The sequence below is a fragment of the Bos indicus x Bos taurus genome, chromosome 8 (assembly GCF_003369695.1).
Source record: "Bos indicus x Bos taurus breed Angus x Brahman F1 hybrid chromosome 8, Bos_hybrid_MaternalHap_v2.0, whole genome shotgun sequence".
Lineage (NCBI taxonomy): Eukaryota > Metazoa > Chordata > Mammalia > Artiodactyla > Bovidae > Bos > Bos indicus x Bos taurus.
In genome coordinates this window covers 11,315,091-11,335,784 of record NC_040083.1, presented here as the reverse complement: position 1 = coordinate 11,335,784, position 20,694 = coordinate 11,315,091, and the positions used below count along the sequence as shown (strand labels likewise).

At 41.1% G+C, this 20,694-nt stretch overlaps 1 long non-coding RNA gene across 1 annotated transcript in view; it reads left to right on the top strand.

The window, feature by feature from the left end:
• Positions 1–28: 28 nt before the first annotated feature.
• LOC113896931 overlaps positions 29–20,694 on the top strand; it is a 37,576-nt gene continuing 16,910 nt past the window's right edge. The window contains exons 1-3 of the long non-coding RNA XR_003512185.1: positions 29–129; positions 8,068–8,733; positions 12,108–12,208. This is a non-coding gene — a long non-coding RNA (uncharacterized LOC113896931). The remainder of the gene's footprint in view (positions 130–8,067; positions 8,734–12,107; positions 12,209–20,694) is intronic.

The window sequence follows — 20,694 nt, the reverse complement described above, 5'->3', positions numbered from 1 at the left end:
CACCTCGCCGGCTGTACTGGTCTAAATTACCAGAAGGGGCGGCGGCGGGGATTCTCATTCTTCCAGTATCCAGCACACCAGTTCTTCCTTAACAGAACCTCTAGTCTTTCGACCTCTCATACTCTTCAGGTAACTAAGCGGCCCCCGCCCCCGCCCTACGGACCTACAGAGTCTGTGGAGACGTTAAGTCTTTTGTCAGTGACTGGAAAAGTGACCCTGAGCAGCTGTCTCAGTCTGTTCCTTCATCTGTTGCTGTTATTGTTTAGTTGCTAAGTCGTGTCTGACTCTTTTGCGACCCCTTGGACTGTAGCCGGCCAGGCTCCTCTGTCCATGGGATTTCCCAGGCAAGAATACTGGAATGAGTTGCCATACCCTTATCCAGGGGAATCTTCCTGACCCAGGGGTCTGCATTGCAGGCGGATTCTTTACAGCTGAGCTACTGGGGGAAGCCCTTCCTTCATCTGTACTGTAGAAGTAAAAAGAATCTCAATATATAGCAGAGTTGTACACATTCACCCTTTGATCCGGTATTCTCACTTCTAGAATTCTATCCTAAAGATATAGTAGTAAAAGTACATGCCATTGTTCACTGAAGCACCATATATATAATAAAATATGGAAATTCCTCAACAAATGGCTAGTTGAATAAATTGTAAACAAACGTAATGAAGTGAGTGCCTGAAAACATAATATTGTTCAGTGAAAAAAAGCTACGTGGAGAGAAGTGTACATACTACCTTTTATCCATAAAAGGGAGGACAGTAGTAATGTTATATATAAATTTGCCTATGAAACGCCCTACGGACTATGGCCAACCCAGTAACCATGAATATCTCTAGCTCCTAGATTGTGATCTCTAAATACCATCTTCAATTAAAAGGAGCCAAGACTCCTTAGAGTAGTTAGTTGTTCTCGAAACATTTTGTTCCCTAAATCTCTTTAAATTCTTAAAATTGTGAGAGGGTCCCAAAGAGTTTGTTGATGTGGGTTATATCTATTGATGTTTAGTGCATTAGAAATTAAAACATGTAAAAACAAAAAAAATCTGTTAACAAAAACTACTTAGAAGAGTGCCATTGTAAATTTTTCTAATGTCTGGCTTAATAAATGACAGCAGAATTCTTAAAACTGCTTCTACATTCAATCATAATATCATACATCATGTAACCTTGGGGAACTCTGTATATATTTATGAGACAAAAAGAGTTTAAAAGAGCAAATAGCATCTTAGTATTTTTATGAAAATAATTGTGACCACGCAAACCCCATGATAGGATTACAGGGATGCCCAGGGGCTCCCCAATCACACTTTGAAAACCATCACTTTGGAGAAACAACTAATTTCACATTGGGGTTGGAAATGTAAAATAAGCCTGGAACATCTTATCTTAGCTGAAGGCAGGGAGGTTTTTAAAGACTAGTAGGGTGGTGTCAAAATGATTGAGGAGACAACTTGAATAGACTTACACTGGTCAAAGATGGAATGATTTGAGCATCAGTGAGTATTGTGACTTCAGTGGGTGAATGAAAAATATCAGATACATTTACATACATGATTTTTAAAATGATTTATGATTTTTAAAAATCATGATTTTTTTTCACTATGATTTAAAAAAAAAAAAAACCTTATTGGTCACTTTTTGATGGTGTTAGGGAAAGTGAAAGTGAAAGTGAAGTCGCTCAGTCGTGTAGGACTCTTTGTGACCCCAGTCCATGGGGTGTTAGGGAACCAACTCATTATTTTGAAAACTAAAAAGCAGAGGGAAAAATCAAGCGTTTTTCTGGCCTCATTATATAAATCATAAAGTAACAAAATAGTTGATAAGGAGAAATTTATTCAAAAAATCTAAAAACCTAATAAGAATAGATGGCATATTTAGAATACTACTATTTCGCAAACATTAGTTTGTTAATGAATCAATGCCCAGATCACGAGGTTGAGATCCTTGACAGAGAGCAACTGCGCCCCCTGGTGGAAGACTACCTCACTGCCTGTGAATAAGCCTTGCTAAACAAAAAACTGAACCTGAATCTGATCAAGTTTCTAGATCTAACCACTCATTTACAGGAAACATAGGAATAACATCAGAATGATATTAATACATTATGAAAAATCTAACTTGTAGAAACTTCAGACAAGCATCTCAGATTCTTTAAAAGAATATATGGAGGCGAGAGAGAGAACCTATAGATTAAGAGAAACAACAATAAGAAAACAAACAACCCAATTTAAAAACTGGCCAAAGATCTTAGCAGACACCTCACCAAAGAAGATATACAGATGGAAAGTAGGCATACGAAAAGATGCTCCACATCATATGTCATCAGGGAAATGCAAATTTAAACAATGCCACTACACACCCATTAGAAGTGCAAAAATTTGGAACACTGACAACATGAAATGCTGTGGGAGAGGGTTGTGGAGTAACAGGAACTCTCATCCAATGCTGGCAGAAATGCAAAATGGTATCACCACTCTGGAAGGCTGGAGGTTTCTTACAAAATGAAAATTTCTCTTACCTTAAAATCCTACAATTTTGTTCTTTGGTATTTACCAAAGGAGTCAGAAACTTACATCCACACAAAAACCTACCCACAAATGTTTACAGTACCTTTATTTATACCTGCCCAAACTTGGAAGCAACCAAGATGTCCTTCAGTAGGTGAATGTTTAAATAAACTGTGGTGCATCCAGACAGGGCTTCCCTAGCGGCTCAGATGGAGAGAATCTGCCTGCAACGTGGGAGACCTGGGATTCAGTTCCTGAGTTGGGAATATCTCCAGGGAGATACTCCTGGAGAAGGAAATGACAACTAACTCCAGTATTATTGCCTGGAGGATTCCATGAACTGAGGGATCTGGTGGGCTACAACCCATGGGGTCACAAAGAAAGAGTCAAACACAACTGAGAGAATTAAGTGTGCAATAGCATTATATCTTTAAAAACAAAAAAGGAAATACGTTAGCTTTAAAATACTTTATTGGGCTTTCCTGGTAGCTCAGCTGCTAAAGAATCCACCTGTAATGCAGGAGACCCTGGTCTGATTCCTAGGTTAGGAAGATGCCCTGGAGAAGGGACAGGCTACCCACTCCAGTATTCTTGGGCTTCCCTGGTGACTCAGACGGTAAAGAATCCACCTGTAATGCAGGAGATCTGGATTGGGAAGGTCCTCTGGAGGAGGGCATGGCAACCCGCTCTAGTATTCTTGCCTGGAGAATCCCCATGGACAGAGGAGCCTGCCGGGCTACAGTCCATGGGATCGCCAAGAGTCGGACACGACTAAGCAACTAAGCACAGTACAGCACATCCAGAAAATGGCATATTATTCTGTGCTGAAAAGAACTGAGCTATCAAGCCGATGAAAATACATGGAGGAATCTTACTGGCATATAGCTAAGGGAAAGAAGCCAAACTGAGAAAGTTACATGCTGTATGATTCCAACTACATGATGTTCTCTAAAAGACAAAACTATGGAGACAATAAAAGATGAGTGGTTGCTGGAGGGGTTGGGGGAGATAAACAGGAAGAGCACAGAGGATTTTAGGGGAGTAAAAATATTCTGCATGATACTATTATAATGATGGATGTGTTATCATACATTTGTCCAAACCCACTGAACTCACACCACCAAGAGAAAACACCATGGACTTTGTGTGATGTGATGTATCCATGTAGGTTCCATGTAGGTTCGTCGTTGGTTTAAAATAAAAGCACTATTCTGGTGAGACATGTTGATAATGGGGGAGGCTACACATGTGTGAGAATAGGCCATATACCTCCGTACTTTTCTCTCAATTTTATTATAAACCTAAAACTTGTCTAAATATTTTTTTAAAAGAGAGATAGTGAGGGAAATTTGGACCCTTTCTCAATCTTTTATGATAATAAGAAATTACTTTTCATTCTATATGTTATGATTTTGTGGTTGTATTTTTAAAGGGGCATTCTTATCTTTTAAATTTAACTTCTGAAATACTTATGAATGAAAGGACAGTAGCCTTCCAGGCCCCTCTGTCCATGGGATTCTCCAAGCAAGAATACTGGAGCGGATTGCCATGCTCTCCTCCAGGGGACCTTCCAGACCCAGGGACCAAATCCAACTCTCTTATGTCCTGCATTGGCAGGCGGGTTCTTTCCCACTAGTGCCCCTGGAAAACCTGCAATTTACTTCTAAATAATGAAAAATTAGTAATGAGTTGGTAATGCTTGAAGCTGACTAATAGGTAAGTGGGGGTTAATTATACTCCTCTCATATACTATTTTGTATATGAAATATTTTAAAAGATTTATGCCTTGAAGTAGTAAGCAAATTGTGTCTTTAAGCTCTTATTAACCCTCATTCTGTCTTATAACAGCTTAGGTGAGAGCTCTCATCTCTCTTATGATGAGATACAATCATTTGATAGTCATATTTGTGTAAGTCCCTGAGTGTTTAACTACCCCCAGAGAGGTTGTATAAAGCATTGATAGCCTAAATAAGTGTTTTCTTTGTGAGTAAAGACAGGGCTTCCCTGGTGATTCAGTGGTAAGGAATCCACCTGCCAAGCAGGAGCTGCAGGAGATGTGGGTTCGATCCCTGGTTTGGGAAGATCCCCTGGAAAATAAAATGGCAACCCACTCCAGTATTCTTGCCTGGGAAATCCCTTGGACAGAGAACCCTGGCTTGTTACAGTCCATGGGGGTCACAAAAGATTTGGACACAACTTAGCAACTAAACAACCAACCAAGAATTAAAGACATCTAGGAGAAGGCAATGGCACCCCACTCCACTACTCTTGCCTGTAAAATCCCATGGGTGGAGGAGCCTGGTGGGCTGCAGTCCATGGGGTCGCAAAGAGTCGAACACGACTAAGCGACTTCACTTTCACCTTTCACTTTCATGCATTGGAGAAGGAAATGGCAATCCACTCCAGTGTTCTTGCCTAGAGAATCCCAGGGACGGGGGAGCCTGGTGGGCTGCCGTCTATGGGGTCGCACAGAGTCGGACACGATTGCAGTGACTTAGCAGCAGCAGTCGTTTCTTGAATAGAGGGTCCTTATTCTGACTTGCTCTGGAAATTTACCACACTTTTCCCCACTTCCCACCACCACCACATTTAAAAAGGGGGGAGAAAAAAGAAATCAGTATTGTTTTGGAAAATATGATCTTATTCCACTGGTTAATGCCTAGCACATTTCCACCCCTTTCCATTTACCTATAGCTGTGAAATCCATCGAGATTAGTTAAATAAAAACAAAGCACAATTAAGGAGCCTGTCCCTCTCAACACACCTGGGAAAGAGATGGTTGAAATTGAGATGGTTGGCCGCACTTGGATAACTACCTGATATTCCCACAAGAGGGCACTCTAAGCTTCTGAAAAATCATAAAATCTAACAAATGGCGTTTTATATAAGGTCTCATTAACAAGCCCATAAGGCTGGGAAAGAGCTAAGGAACAGTGAGCAGGGAAAATAAGGGGTCAGGAGATAAAGTAAGAAGTTGTCTTCTGTTAACAAACTTACCTCTTCAACTTTGAATCCATCTAATAAGGGTCTGTGGGCATCCCAGGTGGTTCTAGTGGTAAAGAACCCATCGGGCTGTGAAGGAGACATAAGAGATGTGGGTTCGATCCCTGGGTTGGGACTATCCCTTGGAGGAGGGCATGGCAACCTGCTCCAGTATTCTTGCCTGGAGAATCCCGTGGCGGGCTACAGTTCATGGGGTTGCCAAGAGCCAGACAGAACTGAAGCAACTTAGCACACAATTATAAGGGTCTGTATTTCCAGCTATGGTTTTAAAACCCAGTTCAGTTTGGCTGCTGCAAGTGCACTAGCTGGGACAGACATGAAATGGAGGCTGTGGATTTTAGATGGTGGGGGACAGAGGCTGAAATGCATGCAGCAAACCACCTCCCCCACAACACCCCTGTGCCTGTCTGAGTCTGCCAGCAGGAACTGAGATGAGAGTTCCCCATCAACGTTCCCTTTCCTTCCTTCAATCAAAATTTTAAAACCTTTGTGTTGTCTTCATTTTAGGTACTGCTTAAGACTACTGTTGAAAAAAATATTTATTTTCCCTGTAAATTCCTTTATATCCTAGTAAGATTCATTCATCTTGTGCTTCCGCTTTAAAGAACATTGTATCATCCTACTATACCAGACATCATTATTTCTAAAAGGGGGAAGGGGAAAATGATGCTTGCTTATGTTGATCAGAAAAATCTGTGAAGGTGCTTAAAAGGGCACAGTTCAGTTCAGTCACTTAGTCGTGTCCAACTCTTTGTGACACCATGGACTTCAGCACACCAGGCTTCCCTGTCCATCACCAACTCCTAGAGCCTACTCAAACTCATGTCCATCGAGGTGGTGATGCCATCCAACCATCTCATCCTCTGTCATCCCCTTCTTCTCCCACCTTCAATCTTTCCTAGCATCAGTGTCTTTTCCAATGAGTCAGTTCTTTGCATCAGGTGGCCAAAGTATTGGAGTTTCAGCTTCAGCGTCAGTCCTCCCAATGAATACTCGGGACTGATTTCCTTTAGGATGAATTGGTTGGATCTCCTTGCAGTTCAAGGGACTCTCAAGAGTCTTCTCCAACACCACAGTTCAAAAGCATCAATTCTTCAGCACTCAGCTTTCTTTACATTTGCCTAAAAATTTCTAACTACTGTTTCAGAGGTGTACAGAAACTAATACAGTGAGCAACTTCATGGGGAAGTTCATTACTAACAGAGGGAGAGGGAGAAGGGTGTGCCAGAAACAGAGCATTGAGCTGAACCATCTATGGAGCCTAGTTGGCATGACTACAGGTGTCTTAATTTCCTTCTGAGATGAGTAGAGCAGACTAAGTTGTATGACATATTAGGCATTTAGTGGTCCTGGACAACAATGTCCAGTAGTAGTAGACAGCAGGGTCCATTGATCAAGTTTTTACATCTGTTTGGATGCCTGCACTTTCAGTGGCAAGTGATGCCAATCAGAAATCAGCCTAGAAAGAGTGATTGATAAAAAACATTATCTCCGTAACACAGAAGGTATCCTCCAAGTCCCTGTAAGAGTTTCTAAATTTTATGTTTTCATTTCAATGATCATTTTAAAAATATAATGTGAGCATACTCTCCATCGCCTCAATGACTACCTTATAACCATATACCCAAATGTGCACGTGTGTTTACAATTGTATGGGAGCCACGTGAAGGCCATGTGATGTTACAGACACTCTTTGTAAACAAGGCTTCACAGTCAGGAGGGGTAGCAAAGTAGAAAATAAAGCCACCTAACAGCATATGGCACCTCATGGTAAAGATCCTATCTTTGTATATTTTGACTAGCAACAGTTTATTCAGTAGATGAGGTAATAGACTAAAGAAAAGGTTGTCATTATGCCTTCTTGTTGTTAGAATATTATGTTATTATTGCAATTTGGTGGATGCTATTGAGCAGATCAGCCCAACAAAACAACAAATTGGTTAAAATTAGTATCATTGTTTAAAAGGAAAAATAAAAAGCAATGCTCAATGATGCAATATTCCAGCATGTTCAAAACCAAGGCAATATGCAATGAAGCAGAAAACGCCAAATACATCTCTCCATTATTCAACCCAGTATCACTGGGTTTTTTTTTTAATTACAACATATCCATTATTTGAATTTTATTAATTTTTGTTATTGTTTAATTTGTAAGTTAATTTATGTTTTATAGTTGAAACACAATATAGACAGGTTTATGTAATTCTTGGTTGTGAATATTTAAGGAAAGTTGTCATGAAAATTACTTTAATCTAGGAATAGGAAATAATGTGCTTTCCCTTCTTTAAAAGGGATTATTACATTACTCACATTTGAAAAACACTATTGTAATACCATATAGGTTTATTTCTTAAAATAATAACTGTGTTATAGGCATATATGAATTAGAAATAACTATATGCTATTAATATATGTAAACTATAAAGTTAATAATGACCAACAGGAAATAAAGTAAGGAGAAAAACACAGTAAGCTTGTAGTCATAAGAGCAGTTGTGTGCTTTTGGGGGACTAGAGTGAAAACTAACTTCTTTTTCCTTTGGCTGTACCTCGTAGGCTGTGGGATCTTAGTTCCCCAACCCGGGATGGAAGCCGGGCCCCCTGCAATGGAAACATGGAGTCTCACCCGCTGGACAGCCAGGGAAGTCCCTGTCTTCACTTTTTACTTAAATAGATCTGATATAGGTCTTTACGTCCCATTAGTAATAAAAAAGGGAAATACTGTTTAAAATTTTAATTAACATTAAAATTCTTCATCATTATACAGCTATATTGTGTTTGAGGTTTTGAAATAACATTTTATTTCTTGGTTTTGCCTGAGTTATCTTTGATCTCCCACACCTGCTCTGGTGTATTCATGGGTTTCTGTAATGAGATGAGTGGTGGGAATAGTCAGATGGCTTCTTTGTTCTCTTTTCTGTACTTGTGCATTTCATAAGCATGAAGATGCAGTGGTCATAATCCCAAAGAGTTATTGCTATTCTCCACACTTTCTCATTCACGCAGCATGGCCCATCAAGCATTTGCTTACTAAACTTTTGCTTTTCCATCTCCGTGTGGACAGCTCTCCTTCCCTTTGAAGTCTCAAATCTTTTTTGTCTTCAGGTAAACATGGTATTTAAGGTGGGCTTCCCTAGTGGTTCAGATGGTAAAGAATCTGCCAGTAAAGAATCTGCCTGCAATGCAAGAGACCCGGGTTCAATCCCTGGGTCAGTATTTAAGGTGAGGTCTTCACTTACATTGGGAGTTATTCAATTTTCCTGGGTCTCTGGCATGCATGCATGTGTGCTAAGTCACTTCAGTCATGTCCAGCTCTGTGTGACACTATGGACTGTAGCCTGCCAGGCTCCTCTGTCCATGGGATTCTCCAGGCAAGAATACTAGAGTGGGTTGCCATGCCCTCCTCCAGGGGATCATCTCGACCCAGGGATCGAACCTGCATCTCTTATGTCTCCTCCATTGGCAGGAGGCACTAACACCACCTGGGAAACCCCTCTCCATGTACACATGTTATTAAATTTTGTTTGCTTTTCTCCTGTTAATCTACTTCATGTCAATTTAATTCTTAGACCAGCCAGAAGAACCTAGAAGAATAGAGAACAATTTCTTCCTTCCCAAAATATGCCAGATACTGAAATGTGCTGAGAATAAATTTGTGAATAAGGAGCCTTACAATCTAATACAGGAAGACAGTTGTGTAGACAAATAAGTGTATGTAATGGCTGCATGTGTGAGTGAAGTCTCCAACCTTGAGGAAACAAATCTTCATACTTTTCATTCATCCATCCATCTGTGCATTTATCATATATTCATCTTGAGCACCCAAGAAATGGCAGGGCTTGCTCTCAGAGTCAGGAATAGAGAGTGAAATGAGACACAGATCCTGCCTTCAAGGAATCCACAGTTAGTTCGGGAGCCAGGTAAGTAATAAAAACATGCAATAAGCAAGAGATAGAATTGATATGGGTTTCCCAGGTGGCTCATTGGTAAAGAACCTGCCTACAATGCAAGAAATATAAGGAACACAGATTGGATCCCTGGGTTAGGAATATCCCCTGGAGGAAGAAATGGCAACCCACTCCAGTATTCTTGCCTGGTAAATCCCATGGACAGAGGAGCCTGGCGGGCTACAGCCTATGGGGTCACAGAGTCAGACATAACTGGGCATGCATGCAGCTAAATAAATAAGAATAAATATTTTAAAAAATGAAGTACTTTACATGCATTTAATCCTCCTCAGAGGTGATTTATATCTGGTACTGTGGCTGCACAAGGGAAGGAGTGATCAGCTTCCTGGACAAAGCTTCAGGCAGGCTTTGCAGGGCAGAAGGTGATAGAATAGGATCTAGAAGGCTGACATGGCATCATCAGGCAGTCGGGGAGAGAGGGTACTCAAGGAAGAAGCACAGTCTAGGACTTCTCATTATCTCTGAGTGTTTAGATTTAGGAGCAGGGTATCTTGTCAGACCCTCTCTCAGTCTGAAATGCTCATGAGTGTGCCTTGGGGAAAACATGAATGATGGCAGACACCAGAACAAATGACTGGGCAAGGACAGTATTTGATTGGCCTGGGACCTCGGGCTCATCCAATCTGGCTTCAAATACAAAACTCAGTGATCGTTTTCAAGGCTCTTAGTCACCTGCCTTCATCTTCTCTTTGCTGCTTAGTTTCACCCTCTTCCTCTACCTCAATCCCATAAGACCCATTGCCTTTCTATTTATTCCTCCGTATTTATTCCTCTCTCTTTTCTGCCACCACGCATGCTTCTCTCCTTCTCTGCCAGCCCACGGTTCAGTTCAGTCCCAGCTCCTCTGCAAAACTTTGACCTCTGGGACTCAGTGGTTTCTATTTCTTTTGCTCACTTAAAAGACTTTTTATGTGTTAAAACTTGTGCCCAGTATTGCTTCCATCAGTGGCTCAGGTGAAGGATTTGGGGGATAACCCACTCTACTTAGCCTGAATGTACCTGGAACGCCGATTACTATATGGAGGCAGGCATAGAACCAAATCTTGCAGGACATCTTGAAAAGAGTTAATTGAAAAGTTTAATTAGCCTGATATGATGCATAATCCCGTAAGAGTCTGGGGGCTAAAGCTGATAAATCTTGCTCCTGCATTTCCCATATTGTAAACACTTCACACTGCAGTCACCGTGTCTCAAGCTGTGGGAAGCATCTTGAGCCCACCTTCATCATTTCCACCCACAGCCTGCCTTCCTGACCTCATCAGCTCTAACCCTACCTGGAGGCATTCTGTGATTCTACGTCCAGCTGATCTGCTAAGTGTTTGCAGAACTCATTGACCATGTGCTTACTCTGAAACCTGGAGAAAAGAGAACGCTCCTCAATGTATCTGAGGGAAATTTGGACCTTATTGTCCTTCCCTCAGTTCATATTCTTTTTTTCCCCTCCATTGTTTTTTTCTCTCCAGTATTTATCAGGGTAAATAATCATCAAGTCTCATTGGCTTAAAATAATGAAAGCATATCCCATGCCCTTGTCTCTGTCGTTATAGGTTGTGGGGATCAGGGGGCAGGGGCAGGCTCCACTGAAAAGGCAGAGGTTGAAAGACTCAACATGATAAAAGCACTCACGTTCTGTGTGGGCAATGACACCCGCCAGATGACGGTGGTGAGGGTGGGGCAGGGGAGACTAAAAGAAAATGGAGGGTGGTGCAAAGTATTTTAAGAGTCAGGCCAGGAAGGGAGGGGTAGGGGTATATGTCTCATGTATCCACATTTAATTTGCCAGAACTATATCAAAGGACTCCACCTGAAGGAAAGCTGCAAAATGTAATTTAGCTAAGTTTCCAGGAAGAGGATAAAATGCATTTGGTGAACAAGCCCTCCATCTCATTTAGAGGGGAGGCCTGTTCTCTTCAAACAGTCCAAGGAAACACTCTCTGACACCTTCTGCAATTTCAACATTGTGTTTGATGGTTCATTTCCAGTCCCACTTGTAGCAAATATTTCTTAATTCTATATCATACCCTGTCTTGTTTAATTCTCAGATTGTCCAACATATACATTTCTTCATTCTTCAGTGACGTTTCATGGTGGAAGGTGTGGCGGTATGAGAGAAGGCAGGCTAGAAGGGACTATTTTTCACAGGAAGGGAAAAAAGTAAACAAATTAGAACTGTCAGAAACTTAACTGAATGTGTTTCCATAGATTATAAGAAATTAATTAGAACAGGGATTTGAGTGGACAGATATTTATTTCTGTCAGATTATTTATATAAAGAACAGTTAATTGGGGTTTAAAGGGACTAAAAGGATTTTTAAATTTTTAAGAGAAAATTTTATTTTTATTTAAAAAACGTGAACGTAAGGTTTTAGAGGATGCATTCACAGTTTCATAGTTCCGCTAGATGGCCCTCTTTCAAAATATTACAAAACTGGAGATGAACGGCTTTCTAATGCATTACAACTCTCATGTCTTTTCAAGCATTTAGGGTGCTTCATTATTGATTGTAGCTGATTTTCCTAAAATACTATTGATGTAGCAAATCTCATCTTGTAGTATGATATAGAAACAGTTTTGGTAAAAGAGTTTAGCCCAGAGTTTTCTTAACAGGGCATATTTTGTTCTGAACAGACCATTTAAAACAAACAACCTGACAACACTGAGATGACAACCTGTCCCCCAAAGTGCAAAATCAGCAACGATGCTGGAGAGTCCAGAAAGCGGCCTGCTCTGTAAGTTTCCCCTGCTCCAAGTAGATTTTAAAACCAACACAGATTCTACTCCTCCTTTTTTCCCAGCTCTATTTTGAGACACAGATTTCAAAATCCCTAAGGTTATTCTGCAAGGTTATGTGGATTCTGACAACCCCAAATAAGTCAAAGCCAACCAATTAAAATATGCTCTGAAACTAAAAATTGGATGGTTATAGTAAAAAGCTGCAAGGCCAGTGTTTAGCAACCAGAAGCTGGTCGTTGCCATTATAAGGCATCTCTGGAATTGCTGACAAGACACAACTAGTGTCTCTCTTTTCTATCTGAGCATCTATTAAACCCAGCATCATTTGTATTAGGAGCCACCTCTCAATGCAAGAAGCGAGTGCATCTGATTAAAAATAAAAAGTCAGGGAAATGGATAGTGGCTTTTGACTTTTTCCTTCCTTCCCCTCCCCAACCTTCAGTCTTGCTCAAAGGACACCATTGATGGGGTCTCCTACCACTTCAGCTCTCATAATCCCTCTAGCGAATCTGGTAATAGCAACATTAGTGTGTTCCCAGAAACAAAGGAAGTGAAGATCAGAGCCTTCTTACTCCACTCCCACCGTTCTTCAGGGTGCTTCTTATACTTTAATGGAGCCATCACACTATGTTCAACATTTCTAAACCATTCTAATATATATTCACAGTTGTAGACAAGAAATCAGAGCAGTAAACTCAGGCTAGAATAATTTCCCACCGGCAGTGTGGTCATCCGAGTTATCTTAAATATTATGTTGAAATCATTTCTGATCCTGGTTCTTCCAAATTTATGGTACCCGTATATATCCTTAATCATTAAATTCTAGACCACAAAAATTACACATTTGTGTGTACAGAGAGTTGAAGGATTAAATTTGGCCAAAATAATGTGTATGTAACCCTACCTGTGGCCATGATGAAGTAACAGGGACTGGATTTACTTTTCTGCCTTAAAAAATTAGAAAATCAGATAACATGTATCAAGTAGCAGTGTCAGACATTGGATGCTAAGCAACCCAAGAGGAAGGAAATAAATGAGACGAGCCCTACAATTGTCCCATTTCCCATTTTTCTGCCTGGAAGTTTCTAGGTTGTAGTATATGCGTGTGTGCTAAGTTGCTTCAGTCATGTCCAACTCTGTGTGACCCTAAGGACCTGACTGTCGCCTGCAAGGGTCCTCTGTCCATGAAATTCTCCAGGCAAGAATACTGGAGCAGTTTGCTCTGCCCTCCTCCAGGGGATCTTCCCGACCCAGGGATGGAACCTGTGTCTCTTATGTCTTCTGCATCGGCAGGTGGGTTCTTTACCACTAGCGCCACCTGGGAAGCCCCAGGTTGTAGTATAGGAAGTGATAACCCAGAGAGCAGCAGTCTCACTGAGCTGAGGACACCGAGGTTAAAGTCTGAGGAGGCCGAGGTAGCTAGTCTCCTCTCCAAGAGGAGGAGACTAACCGAGAGAGAGCTCTGGAGTAATGGAATAATGATCTATGCATGTGTGAGGGAAAACCATCTGAGTCCAGATAAAGAAGTCCAAGGAAGTCATATACCGAGCACTGCCTGCAGTTTACACAGAGTTGGGAATGGTTCATGTTCCTACCAGCGATGGTGAAAACATCTCAAAACACAAAAGACATCAGATGGTGACCTGAGGAGGGTATTGACTTCTTGGTAGTGGGCTACTCTGGATCCTGGCTAATGAGGCTCTTTTTTTAAAAAAAAATTATTTATTTTAATAGAAGGGTGATTGTTTTACAGTATGGTCAGCCTGACAAAGTTTTAAAGCAAGCCTTGAAACAATCAGGAAGAAAGCCAACATTATGTAAGGCATACAACAAAATGCATCATCTAAGAAGGTAAACAACATGATATCCAGGATTCAATTTAAAAAAATACCAAGTATATGAAGGAGAAGAAAAAATAAGATCCATAACCAAAGGGGAAAATTACCTCAAATGACAGAGATAGTGGAATTAGCAGACAAGCATGTTTTTAAAAGCTGTTATAAAAACGCTTCGTATATTAAAGAAGATAGAAGAAATGTAAGAATGAACAGGGGAAAACTGAATGATATATTAAAAAAGAGAACCATGGAACTTCTAGAAAATAAGACTACAATCTCTGAAGTGAAAAATTCAGCAGATGACACTGGCAACAGCTTAAGCATGGTAGAGTAAGAGATCAGTAAACCTGAAACATAGTAATAGAAACTACCATAAATGAGTAACACAGAAAAATATTGAGAGAAATAAACAGAGCACCAGTGTCCTGGGAGACAGTACCAGTGTGTGAAAGTGGAGCCCCGCATATGCTGTAATGGTAGGAACACAAATGCACAGATTAAAAGTAAAAGGGTGGAAAAGACATGCCACGCAAACACCAATATTTTCAGACAAAGCACATTTCAGAACAAGGAGTGTTATCTGGGACAAAGAGAGACACTTGATACTGACATATGTGTATGTATCTAATAACAAAGCTTCAAGTATATGTAGAAAATATTCAGAGAAACAGAAGAAAGACTGCAGCATGCCAGGCCTCCCTGTCCATCACCAGCTCCTGGAGTCTGCTCAAACTGATGTCCATCAAGTCGATGATGCCATCCAACCATCTCATCCCTTCTCCTCTTGCCTTCAATCTTTTCCAGCATCAGGGTCTTTTCCAATGAGTCAGTTCCTTGCATCAGGTGTCTAGCTTGGTCATAGCTTTTCTTCCAAGGAGCAAGCGTCTTTTAATTTCATGGCTGCAGTCTCCATCTGCAATGATTTTGGAACCCCTCAAAATAAAATCTGTCACTGTTTCCACTGTTTCCTCATCTATTTGCCATGAAGTGATGGGACCAAATGCCATGATCTTAGTTTTTTGAATGTTGAGCTTTAAGCCAACTTTTTCACTCTCCTCTTTCACTTTCATCAAGAGGCTCTTTAGTTCTTCTTCACTTTCTGCCATAAGTGTGGTGTCATCTGAATGTTTGAGGTTATTGATATTTCTCCTGGCAATCTTGATTCCAGCTTGTGCTTCATCCAGCCCAGTATTTCTCATGTTGTACTCTGCATGTACTCTGAGAAAAATTACAGAGAGGTCCCAATTCACCAACATGAAATAGAGGACATCACTACAGATCCTGTACACATTAAAATGAAAATAACAGAGTGTTAAATAAGAACTAAAGATACACAATGGAGTGTTACTTAGCCATTAAAAAGAATACATTTGAATCAGTTCTAATGAGGTGGATGAAACTGGAGCCTATTATACAGAGTGAAATAAGCCAGAAAGAAAAACACCAATACAGTATACTAATGCATATATATGGAATTTAGAAAGATGGTAACGATAACCCTGTATGCGAGACAGCAAAAGAGACACAGATGTATAGAACAGTCTTTTGGACTGTGTGGGAGAGGGAGAGGAGGGGATGATTTGGGAGAATGGCATTGAAACATGTATAATATCATATGTGAAATGAATCGCCAGTCCAGGTTCGATGCATGATACTGGTTACTTGGGGCTGGTGCACTGGGGCGAGCCAGTGGGATGGTACAGGAGGGTGGAGGGAGGGGGGGTTCGGGATGCGGAACACGTATATACCTGTGGCGGATTCCTGTTGATGTATGGCAAAACCAGTACAATATTGTAAAGTAATTAACCTCCAATTAAAATAAATAAATTTATATTAAAAAAAAAAGAGGAACTAAAGAGCCTCTTGATGAAGGTGAAAGAGGAGAGTGAAAAAGCAAATAGATGGGGAAACAATGGAAACAGTGACAGACTTTTTTTTCTTGGGCTCCAAAATCACTGCGAATGGTGACTGTGGCCATGAAATTAAAAGATGCTTGCTCCTTGGAAGTAAAGCTCTGACAAACCTCGAGAGCATATTAAGAAGCAGAGATATTACTTTGCCAATAAAAGTCCATGTAATCAAAGCCATGGTTTTTCCAGTAGTCATGTATGAATGTGAGAGTTGGACCATAAGGAAGGCTAAGTGCCGAAGAATTGATGCTTTCAAACTGTGGTGTTGGAGAAGACTCTTGAGGGTCCCTTGGACTGCAACCCTGAACATTCACTGGAAGGACTGATGCTAAAGCTGAAGCTCCAGTACTTTGGCTCCCTGATGTGAAGAGCTGACACATTGGAAAAGACCCTAATGCTGTGAAAAAATTGAAGGAAGGAGAAGAGGACAACAGAGAATGAAATGGTTGGATGGCATCACTGACTCAATGGACATGAGTTTGAGCAAGCTCTGGGAGATGGTGAAGGACAGGGAAGCCTGGTGTGCTGCAATCCATGGGGTTGCAAAGAGTCGGACATGACTGAGCAACAGAGCAACAACAATAAATGCAAAGTCATAGATAGCATGTTTACAGATAAGAAAACTAAATATTTTTTTGATGACAATTCTCTGCTAATTGATCTATGGAGCCAACACAATTCCAGTCCAAATACCAGCAGGTTTTTTTTTAACACACATGGCAACATTTATAACTCAATAATAACAAAAAAAATCTGATTTTAAAACTGAGTAAAATATTTGAAACAGACACTTCACCAAAGAAGACAAATGACAAAATGCTCAACATCATTAGGCATGAGGGAAATGCAAACCAACAAACAACCCAATGACAACTAAACACAGCACAATGCAACTGAAATGAATGACAACGTGGAATGTTGCAAGGATGCCAATCAATCACAACTGTCATATGCTGGGGGTGGAAATGCCTACTGGGATAGCCACTTTGGAAAACAGTTTGGCAGTTTTTTAGAAAGTTAAACTGGCAATCCCACTCCTAGATTTACCCGAAAGAAATCAACATGTGTCCACACAAATATGTATAGCAGCTACATTCATAATAGTCCAGCCTTGAAAACAACCCCAATGAATCAGTTGGTAAATGGATAAGCAAATGGTCCTATGTCCAGTGATGGAATACGACTCAGCATTAAATGAGCAACCTACTGATACAAGCATCAACCAGGATGGCTCTCAGAAGCATTATGCTACGTGAAAGAAGCCAGCCACAAAAAGACCACACGCTGCAGAAGTCCCTTGTCTGAATTTTGACAAAGGTAGAATTACAGGGATAGATAGGAAATCAGTGATTGTCAGGGGCTAAGAGGGGGAGGTGAGGACTGACTGCAGAGATGCATGATGAAATGTTCTGTATCACGACTGTGGTAGCAATTGCAGAGCAGCATGCCTCTGTTAGTACTCAGTAAAGTATACACTTTAAATTGCTGGATTTTACTGTGTATAAGTTATACCTCAATGAAGTTCTTTTTTTTTTAATGTAGAGGTGAGAAATCCACAAGGTCCATTGAGTAAGGACAGTGACAAAAATACACATACATTCTTTGGAATTCCAATGCTGAGCTCCCTAGACAATTGGAATCTTTAATCTGATCTATGCTGTAGCTACCTTTTAATCAAGAAAAGTTAAAGTCAACTAAATAAGTACAAAGGGTACCCTGGTATATGACCTACTTCCAATGCTTGGGATAGGGTGGGGAGGGGAAGAAAGGGATGTGAATTTGGCATGTGACACTAAGATAATCATCTCCCAGCCGTCTGTTCAAAACAGTTAACCTGTGGTTCCCATTTAATCAACACACACACCTGGAACACCTATGTGTCAGGCAGAATCAGTCCCCGGGCAAAACGCGAAGATGAGTAAGACAAAGCCTGTGTCCTTGAAGGCAAAACCAGGATTACAACATAGTCAGTCAGTGCAAAGTGTTCCTGAAATATCGAGAGGAATCTGTTCATGTGAAAATCATTGGCTGAGTCCTAATTATATTCCAGGCATGTGCTGTCGGTCTTTGAATACAATGATGGGCAAAAGAACCAGAGAACACCCTCTTCTGCAGATAAGTCAGTCAGGCATTAATAAAGGAATCACACTGTTACTACTCATCAGGATTCTTGATTATAAAAATGATGCTGACTCTAGTTAAGTAGAAAAAAATAACCTACAAGGGGATCAGATGGCTCATAGAATTGACAGAAATGAGGAAATTCCCTGGCAGTCCAGGGAGCAAGCCCAGGCGTCCAGCAGTGGCCCAAGCCAGCCACACAGTGGCCAAAAACAAAGCAAAGCAAAATAAAACAAACAAAAAAACAATGAAATAGAATTGATAGAAATGTTAAAGAACCAGACTAAGGCAGGAACCATGGGAGTCAAGACTCTGCTACAGAAGCTGGTACCTGACCCCCTAATGACTGTCATCCCTGTCCTCATGACACTGAACTCTCCCTCTGCACAGCCAAGAATAATGTCTAATCAGCCCCGTGCTTTTTGCAACTTTCCCATAAGACTGATGTGCTTGTCCAGGCTTAGATCATGTGCCTGCCTAGAAGTGGGAAAAATGGTTTTTTCTCCTTTGAGTTTTTGTATTAGGAGGCCGTCTTAGTTAATTGAGTGAAAAGGATAGGAAAGAGTGTGTTAACCAAAAAAAAAGAAGTACAACCTAAAAGTTGAAAATTATGTTTCATTTTGTGAACTCTCTGAGGGCTTCAAGCCCAGCAGGCAGCCTCTTAGGAGTCTCTCTGAAGAGGTAAGGGAGGACTCAGAATATATAAGAGTTTTTCAACAAAGACCAGGAATTAATAGTTGGAACATCAAAAGATGGTTGTTTAGTCGTTAGGTTGTGTCCAACACTTTTATGACCCTGTGTACTGCAGCCTGCCAGGCTCCTCTGTCCATGGGATTTCCCAGGCAAGAGTACTGGAGTGGGTTGCCATTTCCTTCTCCAGGGGATCTTTCTGATCCAGGGATTGAACCCACATCTCCTGTGTCTTCTGCAGTGGCCGGCAGATTCTTTACCACTGAGCCACCAGGGAAGCCCATCAAAAGATTACTGTTAATTGAAGAAAACCAGACATCTAAAGTTAATGAATTTAGTGCTTCTCTATGTATGGGAACATGCAAGATTCTGGATTCACTGAAATAGTTCTTTGATGGGCACCTTAGCTATCTAGGACCAGCATCCTTTTCTTTCCCATCCTCAGCCTCCACAGGGTGCACCCCTGGGGGCAGCGGTAGCGGCTGACAGCTGAAATATACTTTGTTTATTGACATGGCAGGGAACATTTCTCATTTGCCAGTGTCTGGAGCGTGTACTGAGGAAACTGTGTGTACTGAGGTCCCACCGTAGGAGGGAGAATGATGCGTATCAAGCACTGAAAGGGTGAGGGACCATGCAGCACTTTGGGGCAGTGTTCAAAGGATTTGACCTTTCCACGAGCAATGAGAAGCCACTGTGGGATGTTAAGCAAGGAAGGAGATCACTGAATTCCTGTGTCTAAAAGGTTACTTTGCACTCTGGAGAACAAAATGGAAGGAACAAAAATGAAAGCAGAGCCACCAGTTACTTGGCTACTCCAACAATGCAGTCCAGAGGCTGACCCACGCAGTGCCAGTAGAAGTGGAGAGATAAGGATAGGCAAGAGCTCTGTAGAAGGTAGAATATAGGACTGGCTGTGATGGTAGCAAGGTGTGGGAAGTGAAAGAGGGGCGAAGCCAGGATGACTCCTGAGTTTCTGACTGGCATAACCAGACTAATGGGGGTACAAATCATTGGAAAAGGGAACACCAGGAGAGGGCCTGCTTGGCAGAGCAAATGATGAATTTTAGTATTCAACCTGTTTACTATGCAATGGCTTGAGACACCTAAAATGCAGTATCAACTAAGTGAGAGAACCTCAATCCAAATGAATTTTAAAAAGGGGGAGAAACCAACAGAGGGTTCATAATGCACAAATTACAAGGTAAAAAAAAATCATGGATGCAGGTCATCAGACAGAACTGGAATCAGAAGTTGAAATAATATTAAGGTGGTTTACTTTCTCTCCTCATTGCTCAGAAAAAGCAGTATTAGTCCCTTTAAATGAAAAACATTTCTTAAAAAAATATACTATGACCTCAAAAATGTCCCAGAATCAAGTAAGAAAGAAAGATGGATGGACCAAATGACCTTCAAAATCCCATCCAACCCTAAGATTCTACTGTATTGTCTAAGTTTTGAATTGTCTAGAGTGTTGCTGTACTGTGTGGAGTCTCTCAGCTGTGTCTGACTCTTTGTGACCCTATGAACTGTAGCCCACCGGGCTCCTCTGCCCATGGGATTCTCCAGGCAAGAATACTGGAGTGGGTCACCATGCCCTCCTCCAGGGGATCTTTCCAACCCAGGGACTGAACCCAGGTCTCCCACATTGCAGGTGGATTCTCTACTGTCTGAGCCACAAGGGAAGCCCAAGAATACTGGACTGGGTAGCCTATTCCTTCTCCAGGGGAACTTCCCGACCCAGGAATTGAACCAAGGTCTCCTGCATTGCAGGCAGATTCTTTACCTGCTGAGCTACCAGGGAAGCCTCTAGAATGCTGATTTATTCCTATTCAAATACGCTGGTTCCATTTCTTAACAGTAATAACTATCATCATCATTATTATTATTTCAAGCAAGCTACCTCCATTCCTCTGATGTAAA